The sequence below is a fragment of the Corvus hawaiiensis genome, chromosome 6 (assembly GCF_020740725.1).
Source record: "Corvus hawaiiensis isolate bCorHaw1 chromosome 6, bCorHaw1.pri.cur, whole genome shotgun sequence".
NCBI classification, from domain to species: domain Eukaryota; kingdom Metazoa; phylum Chordata; class Aves; order Passeriformes; family Corvidae; genus Corvus; species Corvus hawaiiensis.
In genome coordinates, this window is record NC_063218.1 from 39224306 (window position 1) to 39243197 (window position 18892).

At 39.9% G+C, this 18892-nt stretch overlaps 1 protein-coding gene across 3 annotated transcripts in view; it reads left to right on the plus strand.

Moving 5' to 3' along the window:
• LOC125326955 (transmembrane protein 263-like) overlaps nt 1-18892 on the plus strand; it is a 209446-nt gene that overhangs the window by 58670 nt on the left and 131884 nt on the right. The window lies entirely within an intron of this gene.

Genomic DNA, 18892 nt, shown 5'->3' on the forward strand with positions numbered 1-18892 from the left:
AGAAAAAGGGACAACAGATTTCACACTGTGCTGCAAGATCAGTGCAGCTGGCCATGGGTTTAGTGGCAATAAGAATAGTGTGGGTCTGAAAAGTTCACACCAATGGTATTTCTTCACAGTTTTCCCGCAACTGTGTTCCTGTAGTAACAGCAGAAATGCAGAACCCAAACTCTGGATTTAGGTCCAGTTAATACATGCTTTGATCCCACCCTCAAATTTTCAGTTTCTCATAGCTGTTTTCTTAGTAATGTGTTGGAAGTGCAGCATCCAATATGAAATGCTGCTGAAATGAGATTGGTGGTTCTAGATGAGATCTTAATTGCTTTTGGTTCACAACATACTCTGTGTTGCTAGGTAGTACATAGTGCAGCACATCAGTCTGCTGAAATGAGTCTCAGGAGAGGAATAACAGAACTGGGGAGCTTGCAAATTAGGGGTGATGTACAATGTCAAAGAAGTGGTGGAGAAGTGGACTAGGATTGGCCTTCAACAGCTTCTTCTAGTCCAGGAATAAGAGAAACTGACACAGAGATAAATTTAACGCAAGGGGTCAGAACTGCAGTAGGTGTCTGGACTGCAGGTCAGAGCTGAAGGCATGCCATCAGGGCTCTGTCTGAAGGTTTTAACAGCATCTGCCTTCTCTCTGCCGGACTTTTAGTGTATGTGCTTGCCTTTGTGAGTGCTAAAATATGCTCGTATAAAAGTATCTTTCATACACTATGTGTAAGGCTTTTCTATAGATTTCACAAGAGAAGAAGTGAGAAGGATATGGACTCTTATTGCAGTGTTTGTTTGTATTTGACAACTCAGCTTTGTCAGCTCTGATGTTTTCCTTGAAAGGGCATGCTCAAAAGATAGAGCAAAAACACTGAGAAGAGAATGTTTTAAAAAGGGCACGTACTAGATGAATATGTTGCTGACAGCCCCATTGTATTCTTAATAATCCATTTCACAAGAAGAAAAACTTACAGTGCACACCCTTGAATTTATTTTACATCTATCATGTTTTGCTGTCCTGGCCCTGTCTCTGATTCAGATTTTTCATACTCTTCATCTCTCAGGTAAATTAAATAGTATTGAAACAGCTGTGTATTGCCTTTCAGAGTATTGCTTTTATGTGAAAGACAGCAGTTTTCCATAGGACAGAAATTAGATATGCTCCTCTGGGACAAAATACTTCTAAGTCTAAATGCCAGCCAGTTGAGTGCAGCACCCATATTCTCATGTGGTTTTCGGTGTTGGTCTCTGCTATTATTGCTGAAAAGATGTGTCCTGACACAAGATAGGCAAATGAGAATGTAGTATCTGCAAGGGATAAGGGACAAAAAGATGTACTTCAGACATTGCTAATTCAGAGTATTAGATGAATTTGACCTGCAGTTGTTGAAAACTGCATCTGTCGGATCACTTTCATTCACTTAGTGCAGTAATTCTACCGAAAGAAAGCGGGCAAGACTTTTTGACATTTAATGCTTGTGAACTCAGTGCTGCTTTTTGCTCACAGTTTTATCATCTGATTATTTAAATATTTAAAAAATATTTTTCTACTGAAATCTGTACAAAGAGTGGAAAGGTTTGTTTGTGTAGAACCTATACTACCTTTCAATCTTGCTTCTATCCCTTTTATCATTCTTTTCTTTTCCTACAGTACTTGGAAAAGAAAAAATAAAATCATGCACTTAGCTATGCCAGCCAGTATTTTTGTGTTCTAAGATGGCTGTTATTTTGTTCCACTGACACGTGTTAGAAATTCTGCATATACCTAGACTAAATTAAAATAACACGAAGTGTTGCACTTGTTCTAAGAATGCTTTGGTTAAATCTTTAGCCACTTGCTCTGTTCTGTATTATGATACTGCTTAGTAACATGTTCACATACTGCTGTAATTTCCCATGGAACAGCTGCCTTGGTGCATTTGCTTTTATTTTTTCTGTGACTACATCTTAAGTACTGCATGCAGTGCGAATCTTATGATAGGGTCAGAAATAATTTCTTCTCAAATAGTGGTTCTGTAGTATTACTGTGATACCGATGACAAGTATGGGTACAGTTGCATTTGTAGCAGTGAAACAAAGTATTTTCATCCTGACAGAAACTGCAGCATTGTAGGTTACGGATGGTCGGAGACGAGAGATCTCTATAGTCTGATCTTGGGACACAGGCGGTTTATTGCAAAGGCGTGGGTATAGGGGCACTGCTCAGAGCTGCCAGACTCAGCTCGGAGCAGGCCCAAGAGAGCAAGAGAGTAAGCGGGTAAGAGAGAGAGAGTGTAAGAGCAAAGAGAGTGAAGAAGAAGTAGTAAGAGTAAGAGCAAGAGTAAGAGTATGAGCAAGAGTGTCTGAAGTCCTGGTTACAATACAATAAATCATCTTCTGTACTGAATATTCTAATTGTCACTAACCAATCTAATACAAGATACAAATCCTATAGCATTTACCTACAGCCTATAAGAGTTCTTATATTACCATAGAGTGTTACATCTTAACTTCTAAAAACTACTCTTTGGACCCCTTCTGCTGAGCTAGTAGGGTCTGCTCTGACCCTTGGACCTGTTTGCAAGCAGAGGGTATTGTTCCATCAAGAGGGGATTACTTCAGTGGCCATACCATTGTTTTCCAGTTGTTCAGTAACTAAGACTTGGTATTTCAAAAGTGGCTTTCATTTCGATGTTGCCTGTAGTTTTCATATTCCCAAAATCTTTTGTCAGGCAATCATATTTATAAGGCTTTCCTGTTTCATCTTCCCCAACACAGCATAACGGGATCTGTGATTCGGTTGTGCTGTGCTTTGTGTTCAGCATCACAGCAGGTAGCTGGGAAGTGTTCTTGTGTTGGCCAGAGGGTGGGGTGGGAGCAGAGCTCCTCCTGTCCCTACCTTGACCTAATGTAGTGCTACAGCTATGAAGGCTCCACTCCAGGCAGCTGAGGCAGGTAGACGGGGAGGCTGTGATCTTCTTCCCTGCTGAGATGTGTAAAATGGATTTCTTCAAAAGCTTGTAAACAAATAAATCCACAGTGTTTTAGATTTTTTAGAGTGAGAAAATCAGAGTTCACAAGCGTTATGTAGTTGTCACATGTTTTGCCTCCAGCTCGCTGATAATCTTTAAAAGTTAATGAGTGGTGGTTGGCCTTTGATTGTATCTCGATGTAAAGTCACTCTTGTGTTGACAGCCCTTGATAATTAATTGTGTGAATCATTCACACCTTCATTTTCTAATTCTACCTGTCATCCAAAACCTTTTAGTTCTGTCAGGTCACAATACAAAACAACTGGATACCCAAATTACAGAAGTTTGAATATCTCTCCTGGTAACATGTAGGAATTATTTTTTCCTCACACAAGTGCGCTTCTGTTTTGGAACTTCTTAGAGAATCTGCCTTGGTGACACCACTGTGAGTATCTCTGAGCCTATAGAAAACAGAGGACCAATTGAAGTTGTTAAGAGAACATATACAAACATTTCTTCATAAAATCGATGTTCTGTGGGAGGTAATGATAAATCGCTTTTGCAGGGTTTTCTTTTCTCTTTCTATTGACCTATATAATGGGTAATGAGGTAATTTCTTTGTAGCCAGGGTTATTCTTGGTTTTGTTCCTTTTCTACAAGGGAAGTTACTGCACTGGTATTTTTGTATCACATCATATGTAGCAATCATACTGTGGAAACGTGAAACACTTTGTTTAGTTATCCTCAGATTAAATTAATTTTTCTTTGAAGTAAGGGAAAAGCTTTGGCTTTCTATCTCGGTTGTAAGGAGTTAAATTTTATCTTCTGATGTGCTAGAGTAGCTTTTGTGCCAAATAAAATTTATATTCCATACTATGTCTGCAAACAAAAAAACCACAAAACAAAAAAACCCAACCAAACAAAAAAACCCCAAACCAAAACAAACCCCACAAAACCCCCCTTATTTTCTGTGTTTAACCCCTCTGGTGTCACTATTTCCCAACGGAGTTTATTTAAACACTTGAGATTATAAAAAATTAATAAAAATAATCACAAAGGTGCTCAAGGGATGCAGGCAGTCAGATAATTCTAACTTTAAAAATTTGTACAATGTAGGAAAACAATATAAAGGCAGGAGGGCAAGCATAGAAGAAGCATGGGCATCAAAGTGTTCTGTCCAAGAGTAAATGAGAACTGCATAAACAAATGGGACCTGGGCAATCCTCACTTCCTATTCAGTAGGAGCCAGGAAAGAACATGAAGTCAGCTGGGAGTTGCTTAGCTGTCTTTATGGCATGATCCGTAAGGCTGAGTCCACAAAGCACGGAGCCAATCTTGCTTGCTTTTAACAGGAGGATTAGCTTATAAATCTGCAGCTGTTGTGTGCAGAAGCACAGGATGTGTGAGTTTACTTGCCAGGCTTTAGATTTGTAGCTAGGGTTTTGCTTGAACTGGGAAATCAAGGTCTTAGGGAACACCAGGCAGATAGGCAAGAATAGGTATGAAAAGTACTCGAGCTGGAGCAATGCTGAATGTTACTGATCAGAGAGCTTCAGGTCAACTGAGCACGAGCAGTGTGTAATGCTGTGAAAGGTATTAGGAGCCCTTTTGCCCTAAGCATCTGCAGTGCTTTAAAGGTGCTTTGTCTCCACCCACACAAACTCAGAGCTGGAGCCAGCTGTTTATGGCACTGACTTCAGCAGTACGTGCACCTCTGAGGATCCTTTGTCCTATGTGCCTCTGCCGGCTTAAGGCTGAGGTGGATCTCTGAGACACTGTTCTTCAATTCAGTTTTGTTATGTTTCATTAGAGCTCGAATCTCCTTATATACAGCGTGTATAATCCTCCTCTAGGAGAAGGTAGATGCCACCAAGGAACAAATGAGCTGCAGTTGCTTTTGTAGTTTCTGTAGAACAATATTAATGCTAGATAAGAATTTCTAAAGCAATGCCCAGACGCTTTGGAGGGATGTGGGTTATGAATGAGTATGAAAAGTGGGGTTTGAAAGGCTCTTGATGGTAGGGTTAAAATAAAACTTAGTCATAACCTAATAAATAAATGGACAAAATTCATAATCTGATTGAGTATCTAGCACTGAATGCTGTTTAAATTGGTAACATGTGGCTTGTCTAGTGTCTCTTGGGTAATATATGGAGAGCAAGGTCTGAAATCAAAGGTTTTCATGCTCCTGAGAGTGACTTAACTGCTAAACCATTCTTGCCCAGATCTGGTTACCTGTTACCACTCACACAGTATTACTCATCCATCTTGTTATCACTGCCACCTGCAACAGGGCTGTATGAGCAAGTAAGCTGAATTTCAGTCCTGAAGTACTGTTCTTTGTTTGCTACCTCTGCTTTCCTGAGGCTCCTGTCCCTATTGCATCTCTTCTGTAGATAAACTGAGGATGTGTTTTAGAGCCATCCAGCCTGCAATTCAGCTAAAATGACCTCTTACTGCTCCAGGGAGGCTTCTTTTGTATTGGTGCTGGAATTATTCCATAAATATCCCTACTTCAGCTCTGATTAGATTTTACAGACTAATTTAATGCCACATATAAGAGGTAGTGAAGACATGTCTGGTCAACTACTCTCTCCTGAGTCCTTGTGGAGTGTAAGATTGTCTCCACTGAATATTTATGAAGACTTATCTTTTTTATTTCTGAATATTTATCCATGAGTGGGTGCTTGCACTCTTGCCTTGAAGACTATGCCATATTCTCATTCTTCTAACTCTGGAAGCTTTTCATTGTAGCAAGACTCGGTTCTCTCCAGAGTTATGATCTTGCTAACATCTTGAATAGTATATTTTACTGCCTCTCCAAAGACACTTTGCAGGTATTGATTGACAGGTTATTATCTTGCCATCTAATATCTTTACCTTTAAAACTGTAAATATTTTTCTGTATTCATTTGTCTGTTTCTGTGTGGTTTTTTTATGTCATTCATGGCTGCCTCTTCATTTTGCTTCTTTTCATCTGAAGTCTCATGACTTTGGGGAAAAAAAGCTTGTTTAGCCCACTGCATACTGAGTCAGCAAATTAATTAATGGAACAATTTAGGGGGCCTGTATGCTTGCAGTACTGATTGCTCCCTCATCCCCCTTCAGTGGACTAACTAAATTGATTTCCACCTGGAGAGATCTCAGGGGTATCATTTATACCTTGAGTAGATTGATGAAATTTAGACAGTTTGTTAGCCTGTGGTTTGGTGGTTTTGTTTGCTTGGTTTTGTTTTGTTTTTCTTTTACATTTTCATGCTAACCAAGCATTGCCATGCAAGTGGCTGGTACTATCACCTTGATCCTTTTCCTTGTGCAGACCATGTAGAGCCAGTGGATTTGGTGTTTGACCACAAGCAGAGTACAGAAATGTTCATGTCTCCAGTGGGGTAGCTGTGATTTGAGCAGCACAGTGAGATCTGGGGACTTGTTCTCAAAACCTCTTTCTGTCCTTAGGACAACTTATGTCCAAGTATATCCCTCATCTCTGCTGTTCCACCTTTCAGTTTAAAAATTTAAGGCAAATAAAAAAAAACCACCCCCAACAAAATCCAAACCCATTCCAGCTGCCTAACCCCCTGGGACATTACAGAGTTTTCCCATGCCTTAATAAATTGTTAGTAAGTTGCAACAAATGTTATTAATTATAACTTCCCTGCACGTCCTTCCCTTTTTCTGACAAAGGATCAACTTTGACGTTTTACATGGGTCAAGTTTCTCTGAGGACTTTGAAAAGAAATACCAGCTAGTGCAGCTTCTGTCCTAGAAAGGGGTTGGCATGTGTTGCTGCCTATTCTGAGGCAGCAACAGGCATGCTCTCCTTATGTGAGTATTGCATTTTGTAAAGGAGCCCAGGCTTTCGTTTAAGTTACTGATCTCAGCCAAAGACTTTACCTGCTGTTGATGTGGAAGGACAGAGATGTCTTCTAGCTACCTGCAGAAAGGAGTGGTCCTGGGGGCTTCCCAGACAACTGTACAAAAACCAGTTCCATTCCCAGGGGAAGAGTGTAAGACCCTCTCAGGCAGAGCTCTGGTAAAGAAGTGCTGAAAGAAGAGGAGAGAGGAGGAATAATCCAGAACTCTTCTTCAAAGGTCCATTGTGCAGCATAATGACCCATGGCCTGTTAAAAGCTATTCACTGTGTTTAAGTGAAAACTGGGAAAATAAGTAAATAGGAAATTAAATGTCATTTCTGTAACTGTTTGTCATAGGTTAGCAAGCATGGTCCCGGAAGGGACGTCCTTGCTAAGGGGTGCTTACAGCTTCCTCTGGGAACTGATAGAACCTATCAGCTGGCCAGTTTGAATATGGACAATTCTCTAAGCCACTTAAAGTTGTGATCACCTCTGTGATCCACATTTAAGAATAGGCAAACTCCCCCTCCAAGCTCTCTCTCGTTTCCGGCGCTGGGACAGGTGGCTGCGGGCCCCGAGTGGGGGCCAGCGGGCCCGGCCAGGCCCTGCTTGGGCCAGGCCGGGCCGTGCCACGGCCATCCTGGAGCCGATGGACCTGTTCCAGCCGTGGAACCCCCCTCACTGCCTTGCTGTGGGCAGCCGGAGCGGCTTGGCTCTCCCCCCTCTCCACTGCGATAAGAAAAATTCAACATTCCAGCTGCAAAGCTGCAAGGCCGAGGTGAGATTAACCCTTTTACTACTGTGAAGAGCTGAAAACCTGAGGGAAGAGAGAGAGGAGATGCTTAAAGCTGAAATTCTGTTGTGAAACTATGATATATCAGAGTATCCCGTTGTAATTTCATGAAGATATGGGGGGTGGAGCATTCAACTCGTAAGCAAAAGCACCTGCGCCGAGATAGGCAGATGCTGACGCAGCTGTAATTTCATGAGAAGTTTGGACAGGGAGAGATGAACCAGATGAGGACTTTTGATCCAAATGGGAAAGGAGAAAACCTCAGTTCCTAGAGATGCTCCCAGAGATAGTCCTAAAGATGAAGATGAGGAAGACCCTTTGCTCCCAGGGAAGGAGAAGGGCCTCTGTTTTTGTTTCTGAACGGCTCAACCTTAAAATTGTACCCCAAAAACCTTCAAGAGTGGACCCTCGAACGTGGGAAAACCAATTGCTATCTGTGTGTGACCTTGAACAAGCTGCAAGTCGGGGGAAGGGACTCAACACGCAGGCAGAGAGACTCCTCTTCCTAAATGGACTGAACAATATTTGGAAGTGGGTGGCTGTCTCGTTGTGATAATGTTTTCATAGCATGAGCAAGAAGAGACTTCTCTTTCTAAATGGACTGAACAAGGTTATTATGGCAGTGGTAAACAGACTGAACATCTTAAGGGTTGTTTTTTCACATTGTCAGTGGGAGAAGGGAGGAAGGTGGGGGGAGGAGGAGAGTTCTGAAGGTGGTATATTTTTTTTTCTTTTCCTTCTTTTAGGTCTGTTAATAAACTTCTTTATATTCTTTCAAGTTTGGTGCCTGCTTTGCATTTCTCCTAATTCTTATCTCACAGAAGATAAACAGTAATGAGCATTTTGGACCAAACCACTACACTGTTTAACACAGTAATAATTATAATTATTAACATAACATAATTCTTAACATAATTCTCCAGTGCTCCCAGTGAAATTGTTCCAATTTCATTGTTGTGGATATTCAGTTCCCATTTGGACAACATGGGGAAGTGGTCAGGTGCCATCTGCTAACAGAAGTACCAGCCTTCCCTGCAGTGTACACAGATGTGGCTGGAAGATCTCACCTAACAGCCAGATACTGCATGTGTGAACTCCAAGTAAAATTGGTGAGAATGCCCCGGGAGTGTAGCTTTCTGGGAGTCATGCCCATCACCAAGCTGATTGCATCCATGTGTTTCAGTGCTCTACAGCCTTTAAAAGAAATCTGAAGGATTGCTTCTGAATACCTCTTAATAAAGAGGAGGATGTGATTTGAAAGGCAGTTCTAAAACTATCTAGGTAAAAATAAGTGGAATATGCTGGTTAATGAAAAGCTTTTGAAAACTCCAGTGATGCATGTAGGGGGGTAATGTTCACTGCTTGTTTTTATCTTATTAAATGCATACTAGCACTTGAACTGCTTTGTTTTAACACCTCCACATAGCACGTGCTCTGAAAAAGGAGAGTTGACATCACAAGTAAGTGTTAGCACAGCACCCTCAAGTTGCACAGCATTATCACTCTTATTGTATATGAGCACATAAGTATTTAGATAGGAGGGACTGTTGGGTAATTGAGCATGCTCCTCCATAGCAGCAACAACTGTGTTAAACTTAGAAATAGTCACAGAAAATGAACTCCACATATTATGGGTGATAATACACTTCTTATCAATGTAGTATGGATTGGTAACCTGTAATAAAAGACCAGATATTGCAACTAAAATGTGCCATAAAGCAGAGCTGGACAGTTTGAGGATATCACTAGAGTGTTAGGTCGATGTATTTGCGTAGCATTTATTAGCCAAAATTTGTAGATTGGTCTAGGAATTAGACTCTATATCTCATTATAGAAGATGGCAAAAACCAATGCAAAAACATCTCCTGGCATTCTGACCGGACTGTGAGGGGGCGGCACAGTATAGAGTTTCTTTCCTCTCCAAATTTTTGTAAATGATACAACATCAAACATGAGCAGGTCACAGCACTTAGGCTGCCGCCCATACAGCTGCAGTGAGAACAGCAGCACATGGAGTGCTCCACTCCCTGGCATCTCGGAGCTGTGTTTGCCTTCTGCAGCGTCGCTCCATGCGCGTGTCCAAAGCGCCGCCCTCCCACCCCACAGGAGGAAAAAGTGGAGGCCAGAACATGAAATACAATTTTATCTCATAACAGGCTTGCTCTGAAAAACAAGAAACAAGGTTGGGAAAAGTGTTTGGCAGTGGTTTTTCCTGAGTCTCAGGTTTGACAGTCTGGACTGGAGTCCTCTGTTCTCTGCTCCCATGGTTTCTAGCTCTTACAGCTGCGTAGTCTCTCTCTCTCTCTCTCTGCAACTGTTTCACTAAGCTTTCCTAACTGATTTGCTTGTATATTTTGCTGCTTTTGCACTGCATATCCATCCAAAAACCAGGCTTACCTTCCCATCTCCTTGCTTGAGCAATCAGTGTATGGTCTCTGTCAAGGAGAAAATGAAAATATGGAGTGGGAGGCTTGTGATGACAGAAAATCAAGTGCTCTCAAACACTGCAGTAAATGCAGAGTAGTTTTTGCTTGGGCTCTGCATAGGTGCTACCAAGGTCAAAACACTGTTCATTTGTAAATCTGTCCTGAAACACACACAGATGCCTACTGAGCACCCAAATCATATGGAGATGAAATGGAAACAAATCTGCCTCCTAGTTTCTCAAATATAAAGTTAGCAGATGTGTGCATGTTTCTTCCTCATGCTGCAAAATCCCTTATGAAGTGCTTGGGACAGAGTTACAGATATTTGCTGCCCTTTGAAATTAGTCTTTGTTTTCTCCTTCCTTTTGAACTGCTTCTGGATTGGTATTTCTTGCCTACTGGATGAAAAAGTGACCAAAAAAAGAAATGTTTTCTTCATCTTTGCTGTGGAGGTCTGACAGATAGGGACTCTTGAGCCTGTATACCACTGCTAAATTATGATACATTATTGCTTCCATTTCTTTGCTCTCTTATTCTGCTGCTGGAAGGATGGGGAGGTTAGGAGAAAACAAAGGTTCAGGCTGCTTTTGGAGGTGGGAAACCTGAGGAAGGAAGACCATGACTTAACAGCAGTAAAAGAATGGACACATTGGAAAGGGAAAGGAAAAGGTGCCCAGCAGAGGTGAGACAGGGCGTCTGCACCAGCAGTCACAGAATTGGGATGTAAACACTGAAAGCAGTCCTGAAAGGAAGGTTAAGATGTGTTTGGAGCTTATCACTGGCAGCACAGGCAAGCTTGCAACTCCTGTTGAAGTGGTCACACAACAGAGTTTAACCTTGGCACATACTGAAGTATTTTGTTAAAGCATTCACTTCTCAAATGGGTGTCCATTTAACACATAGAAAAAATCATGTGTGTACTATAGATCTCTTCCAAGACAGAGAGCTAACATGTAAATATTTTGTTCTGTTCCCTTTGGTGGGATGGAGGCATTTGCCACGATTTCCTTGAAGCTGTGACCTGTTTCCATGTGGTGTGTGACTTGCTTGCTGGTGCCCCTGTATGCAGTGGGGTTTCTCAGCAGGGCAGGTGCACTCTGCTACGTTGGCTTCCCAACTCGAGTTCTCAGGCAAGACTGAAACAAATGGTTGGATGTCTTGCTAACACATACATGCTTCTCAGGTTGTGGAATTTAAATGAAACCAATGGTAAAGCCTAGGCATGTCAGAAAACTAACTAACAGGTGAAAGACTATATATAAAAGATGGATATAGGGAGAGTAGGGTGCTTTTTATATGTAGAGGTATATATGTAAAAAGAAAGGGAAAGGAGTTATTTTCATATGCAGCTGGAGGAAGGGAAGACTGAAAGACTGCCTTGAAAGAACTGGGAGTGTGGAGGAGGGGCAGGCATAATGTACTTTTTTTCCTGATGAGAATTAGAGTTCAGAATTTTGCTGTAACTTTTCTGAGCAAGAGCAGAAGTTGATTGATTGTGTTTTAATTAGGTGCTGTAACATGCGCATGCTGTGGATGCATGTCTCTGAAAATTATGCCCTAAATTAACTCAGCAGTAGAAAGACTTCCTTTTTAGTGCAGTTAACAAACCAAACAAAACCCCAAACAGAAAAGTGCCCTTAACCTATATTCATCTGTGGACAATTTCACTCCTAATTTAGTAATGTTACTTAAATTCTAAACTCATTTTCTGGTGTGGTATATGAGCACCTTTTAATTGTTGGGTCACTTCAATGGTGATTTAGGAAAGCAGACTTGATAATTGGGTGTTTCAGACAGCAGTTAAATCCAGTTAAAGTTTGGGTACCTTGAGCACATGTTGGTTTTAAAATATGAATTTGACTGCTTTGAGCATGGGCTTTACAAACCTGTATGTCTTTAGAGTGTACCCATTATTCCTCAGACAAACAACAAGGCAACAAGACACTTGCTTTAGTTGATTTAAGTGTTAAAACCAAAACACATTAGTTGAATAAGGTGTTAAATTGTCTACTGAACTTTTGAACATTTTTACTCTTTTCAACACTGGAAAAAAAGTAAGATGACTTATCTTCATTTTGGAGGGATTTATAGTTTTAATAATGCAGCATTCCACAATAATACTGCCATGCTATTTTGTCCCCTCTAAAGATGATTTGGAAAATCATCACATAAATCTAAATTTTTAAAAATAAATCTGATCATGCTAAATTGAACATCAGTAGTTTTCACAGGAACTGTGGTCTAGTCCATTAAAGCAGACACGAAGAGTTTTTTTTTAGTATTTATTCTTTCCATATCCAGAACTCTTCCTTCAAGAGATGAAGAAGTTAAAGCTTGTCAAGCTGTGGAATTCCCATCTGAATTTTAAGAAGTGGGCTAAAAATTTGCAAACATTCTGCAGAAGAGATTTTAAATGTAGATAATTATGTCAAGATTGTACATGAAAGTTACGCTGAAGAGCAGCAGCTCTGAGTTCTTGGCTCAGCCATAGCTCTCAGGCTATCGGCTCACATGTTCCTTGCCTTGCTTCTGGCAGTGAGTGGCTGATGAAATGGGGGTGATCTCGGAGGACACGGGCTGAGTTTCGGTTTCAAACACGTTTATCCAGCCAGCCTGAAAGCTGCAAGCCTGTGGTTTGTCAGATGGTGTGTTAGTCTTGGGAACATTTTGCTTGTAATGAATCAACTTCAAATATAGACAATCCTCACACACCGTCCTTCATATGTGTATTGTATGTCAGCAGAAGAGCAAAGAATGTGTTGGTAATGGAGAGAGAATAGCTTTCAGTGACTCCTCAGGTGTATGAACCTGATGTTTGTTTATTCCTGGAACGTTTATCAGTAGAACTGGGAAAGTATTCCAGAATGTATTTTGTTAGTTGGGAAGACAGTAAAGCAGTTGTTTTCTAATCTCTGCTTTTATGACACACAGTTAAAATGGAGAAGTGAATCCCTCCCCCTCCTCCTGATCCTGCCCTCTGGCAGAAAGGTCAGTAGACATTTGTGATCTCTGTCATCTGTATCTAAATTCAGCTGGCATGCTCTGTTGACTTGTAAATTTGTAATGCATCACAAGTTCATAAGTGACAACAGCAATATAACATGGATAGAGGCCTAAATGCAAAGGGATTTGCAATGTCAGCTTTATTAACATGTAAGCTTCTCTCTGATATTTGTGGTAGCTGATATTGCATATCTTTCCAATATTTTGATTATCATTGACAAGAAATTTAGCTTGTGACTTGTATCTGATTCAATACTTTGATTATAAATTATGAAACAATTTCTAGTGAGTGCTTCGGGGGAAGTAATATTTCCAATGCATTTGCCCTTGGAAGCAAAGGCCCTTATTAATGGTTCCAGTTTTATTAGTTAGTTAAAAACAAGCTTTTAGAATATACCATTCTCTTTTAGAAAAGTTATTATTCACCCAAATGTAGCTTGTGGAGGTAGAGTGAAGGCTTTGAAATGGAGGATTAAAGATTATTTGTAGAGACCTTACTCAGTGTATTCTAGCTTTCTGAGATGTAGAGCTCTTTCAAGGATAGAAAATAAATGACTTTTCAGAGGTTGGATGAGAACTAATTCCATGTGTTGCTCTGGGTGGTAAACATTGATTTCCTCTTCGATTGAAGAAGCTCAGAATGTGTGAAATCCTCTTTAAGATGAAGAGCTCGCAGTACGTCAGTAGGGCCAGCTTTTTCCGCAGTTACTGCAGTTTACTGCAGTGCTTACATTGTTGTGAGTTGAGCAAGGACTTTCTTATCTCAGTACATAATTTTGCAGAGATTAACACGGGAAGCAAAACATCTTCTTGTGCTACACTTTTGGGAGGCATTCTGCATGTAGTTATTTTCCAGTTACATTCTTAACTTTAAAATCAATAGAAGCTTATCACCATAAACTTTTAATATAAAAAGATTAACTGATGATAATTTTTTGAGAGCAAATTACAACAATACTTACTGGTTTTCTAAGGTAGGCAGATAGATGTCCAGCTAATGTTTTTATTGCCATTCTGTGTACTGAAAAATATATGGCATATATAGTAATCCTAATGAGCTAGGTGCATTCCTGAGTTTTAAAAAAATCTAGTAATAAGTTTTCGAATTCAGGACAAATAAAATTACTTATTTCCTTTATAACCACTTTAACAGTGACTGGTACCTCAAGTTCTGTGTTTCGTTCTGCCATAGGTGGTCACTGAACATGTACATTAGCAGACTTTATAAAAAAATTGTCTCAGTAAAGCACTGTCATTAGTTAATATACTTTATTTTCTGAAGAGGTGATGCCTTTTTCTCCATTTCTCTAAATCAGATAATATCAAAACAGGAGCTGTAGTGATGATGGATGCATATGTAATATGTGTTTGACATCTCCTTGATGAAGCCTGTCAAAATACTTCCTTTCTGTGGACATAATCTAATGCCTGGATTCACTTGAGGTATAGAGAAACTAAAGCCAAGTCTATCCTCATCTTTATCAGAAATAGAAAAATTAATTAATGTACAATGAACACAGTACAATTGTATTCAGAATCCCTGTTTTTCCTGATTAGGAAGACCAAAGCACTGGTTTTTTTGGTGCCTATCAAAATGTTCAACACTTGAATTTGTTACTAGTGTGTTCATTTTAACTGCCTTGTACATGAAGATGCATCTGCTCATACATAAGTGTACATTCTCAGATAAAGCTTGAGACAGAGGTCCTCTGGTGAGGAGATAGTAGACTGCTCCGTGTGTCTCTGCCAATATAAATTTCAATAACATGTTTAATAGTATCTCGGTATCATTTTGTGGGCAGTTTGAATGTCTGCCAAAGATCTATTTTGGGAAATAAAGTATACGACTCCTGATGTAGTATTTGTACCTGGAAAAGAGCTGAGTCTCCAGTGTGAAGAGTGCAAAAGCAGACTGCTTGCTGTACCTACCGAGTCACTCGTAAGGAGGGAGATAATTCTGGACCAGTAACAGCACATTCATTAGTGCTTTTCATTCTGTCATCTGGATTACAGTTACTAAGTTTGCAAATGATGCACACTTGGGAGGGACTGCAAGAACGTTGAAGGACACGGGGAGAACTTAGTATAATTCTGACAGGCTGGAGAAGTGGTTTGGGAGGAAAGCAGGATGACACCATGTAAAGTGTCAATTCCTAGACTTTAGGGTAATAAGGGGCAAAAAATGCATGAACACAGAGTAGAGAATAACTGGCTAGTGAGCAGTTCTGTAGAAAAAAGACATGATGTTAACATTTAGTCTGTGGTCCACCAAGATGAAGGGTTAGACTTGTGAAAAGGATGTCAGAGTGTACACAAGAAGCTTTGTGAAATAATGCCTAAGGCCTAAACTGAAGTGTGGTGTTTTGTTCTGGGTGTACTCTAGAGAGGAGGTAAAGCAGTGAGAGTGAAGAGGAGAGCAGTGAGGATGATCAGCCTTAGATAACTTGGTGTCTGGAAGAGAACTGAAATATCTGGGCTGGTTAATCTAAAGAAGACAGGATGGGAGAGGGGATTTTAAGAATAATCTTCAAACACTTGAAAGTGTGCTGAAAAAAGAAAAAACTCCTGAACTTTGTGTGCAGGGTAGGTAGGAGAAGTGGTAAAGAGCTCTGAACTGCTCTAGTAAAGTAGATGCAAGTTGGGAAAATAATTCTAACAGGAAGAATTCTGTCAAGTTATGAAGTAGATTGGGATATCATGGAGTCTTGATCGTTGGATTTCTTTCTCATCTGCTGTTGGATTTTTCTCAGGAAAACCATTAACTTTGATTCTTCTGTGGACAATGGATAGACTACGTGACTTTTTATAATTCCTTGTATCCCTTTTTTTGGTGGTTTTTTTGGGGGGTTTTTTTTTGGTTGGTTGGAGGTTTTGTTTGTTTGGGGGTTTTGGGATTTTCTGTTTGGTTGGTTTTTGCTTGTTTGGGGTTTAGATTACTTTTATTTTGTTTGTTGGGGGTTTTTCCTTTCATTTGGCACTTTATGTTGGACTGCAGATCTGTCTCAAATGCTTTTATGGATGTGACATTTTGGACATTGTATATGTCTTTTCAAGTGTATAAAATCCTATGCTTTAACCTGCTGGGTCCAAATTTCTCTGAACAATTCTCTGTAAGATCTAGTAGTAAAAGCAAAAATGCTTTTATTAAGAAAACCAACTTTTAGAGACTATCAAGAATGGGTAATTTTTCTTCTGTGATGATTTGAGAATTATGGCTTGGGGTCACATCAAAAACTGCAAGCAGATTTGAGAGTGAAATTGTTTCATTTGTCCCTCTTCCTTTCTATTTTATCAAACTGGCAATAATGGAGAGATGTTTTAATTTTTCATATTTCACTTTTTAATTTGATCTATTAAATGAATTTTAAATATAAACTAGCTTCCTGTACCTATTTAAGGCTGTTTTAGAGTCTGAATATCTTGGCACATTTAATCTAAGTTGAAAATTGTACAGAAATTCCTTATCATCTATTCTGTTTTGCTTTTTACTGCCGACCTCATCATTCAAATACACATAGCCCATGCCCAGCTGGTATAACTTAATTATGTTCAATTTATGTAACTTAATTATTAAACACCAATTTTTAGAGATTTGATTTCTGTGCTTCCTTGAGTGCTGTTTCTGGCTTAAAGGAACAGCTGTATGGAAGAATACATCTTAAAGAAGAAATTTTTTAAAAATTGGACTTTTGGTTTTATGTTCTTTTTCCCCCTTTTGTTTCTGAGATCCTTGTCTTTCTGAATTTCAGTTAGGTTGGTACCATACTACTTTAAAACCAAAATAAGCAAACATATGCAATAAAAACCAGAAGATAAAGGTGTAGGTTGCCTAAAATTTATTTTAAATACTCCTAGAAATTAGATCTTAGGGCGTTTGTGAAATGTGACAGTGTAATAGCAGGATAATTTTTTTTTCCTGCTTCTCAGCAGAGACTCCATTGAATGGTTGTCTGAACACAGTGCTGTGAGTGGCAGGCTGAAAAGTTTGCTGCTAGCAGTGGAAGACCACAGATCATCTGTTGTACCTCTGAATGGGCAGGAAGTTTTGTGGGATGGAATTAGATTGCTTGGGAGCTGGAGAGCTGAGTGGTGTGTAAGGTAGACATTGCCCTTATGTAAATGTTCATCACTCCCTTCCTTCTGTGGTCAGTGAGGCACTTCACAAGGGCGATTCAGAACTTGGTGTGAATCATCTTCTGGACGTCCTGTTTGTGTAGGAAGATAAGGAAAATAGTGCCTTTCATTCAGTGATTCAGTCAGCTGCTGAAAACTAGGCTGGATAGATCTAAGCCAAGGTCCCTGCATCTTTGAGAAGTGAAAACTAAGGAACAAATGAGAAATCATATTGCTGTTACCTGCCTCGGTCTGTTAGATCCGTTTCAGGACATGAGGCGACCTTTTAACATAAGATACTGGAGTGTTGAGCCCCTGTCCCATTTTGTGTGTGCTCTCAGGGTCACATTCCCAGCTTGCATATGACAGCCTACCATGGTTCATGTGGGCAAAAGTCCCAGATGGGAAACTTACTCGCAGCAAGTGAATGCTTAGTATGGTAAGTATACTTACTATAGTAAAATAAATGAATGTATACACACACATTGAACAGCCAGTCCCTGCTCCCCCAACACCCACTCTCCCCCCATTTCTGGAATCTTTATTTGAGAGAGGAGTGTGGTCATACACATCCATCCATCCATCCATCCATCCATCCATCCATCCATCCATCCATCCATCCATCCATCCACAGTTCTGCTTCTCATGAAGTAGGAGAGCAGTTCTGATCACCGCTGTGGTGATGTTATGAGTGCATCTGAGCTGAAAACAAATACAATTAACCTAAACAATTTTTTTTTTTAACACAGAAAATGTTTCTGAGCCTGTATTTTAAATATTTATTTCTAGAATACCTGCCATTTTAAAGCAAAAAGTTTATAGTGAAAATGTTGGTAATTTTTCTTAAACTGTTTTGCTTAGGAGTTGGTTTTATTCCAAGAGGAAAGATAAATTCAGATGTTTTTCTTCTTCATGGATTCATTTTTTCCTATCCATTCATTAACTGCAGCAAAAATACTTGCTCTGCTTTGTTAGGTGTGTCCTTTTGGACTGCATCTTATAGGCTGTGTTCAGACTAAATTTAGAGGGAGCTTCGCCATTCATTACAGCCCTGTAATTATAACTGCAGCAACCTCAAAACCGATCCAACTAAATTAAAACACAAATTGCTTCTGCTGCTCATGCTGTTTGGATCACCTGAGTATTTCTTGAGTTAGTGATACTTCTGAAATTGGAGAATTTTTGGTTTTGAAGAAGTAGGAGAAAAGTAGCCCAGCTGGGCTTTGACACTGGAAGCCTCTCTTGGTCCTATTGCTGATGATTTCCCCCTGTTCCCACTATTTGGGGGCTTTTGATCCAGTCATGGCCCCTATGGCAAAGTGCCTTAGCCCTGCTGGTGAGAAGACGTCAATAATTCAGATCACATTATGCTGGCAATTCAATCAAATAGAAAGTTACCTATGTTTCAGAAGCATTTAAAATTCCTAGTTATGTAGGAAGTTAATTTGAAAGAGCAGCTGAATGCCTCCTGGAAAATTTGGAGAGTTTTTCTTTAGTACCCATTTTGCTGGCTTGCTCTTATCGTATATTTTCGGAATTTCTCTAACCTTGTTCTTGATGACAAAAGACATTTGCATGAAAACAGGATCTTTGTTTCTTAAGTGTTCATCTGTTCCTGCTGTTTATTTCCAACCGAAAGTCATAATCCTCTGTTTGTGGCATCACAATTGGTTGCAGTGGAAATTATTATGTCATCACAAGCAGAGGATTATGACTTCAGGTGGGGGGATAAGCAGCAGGAACAGATGAACTCTT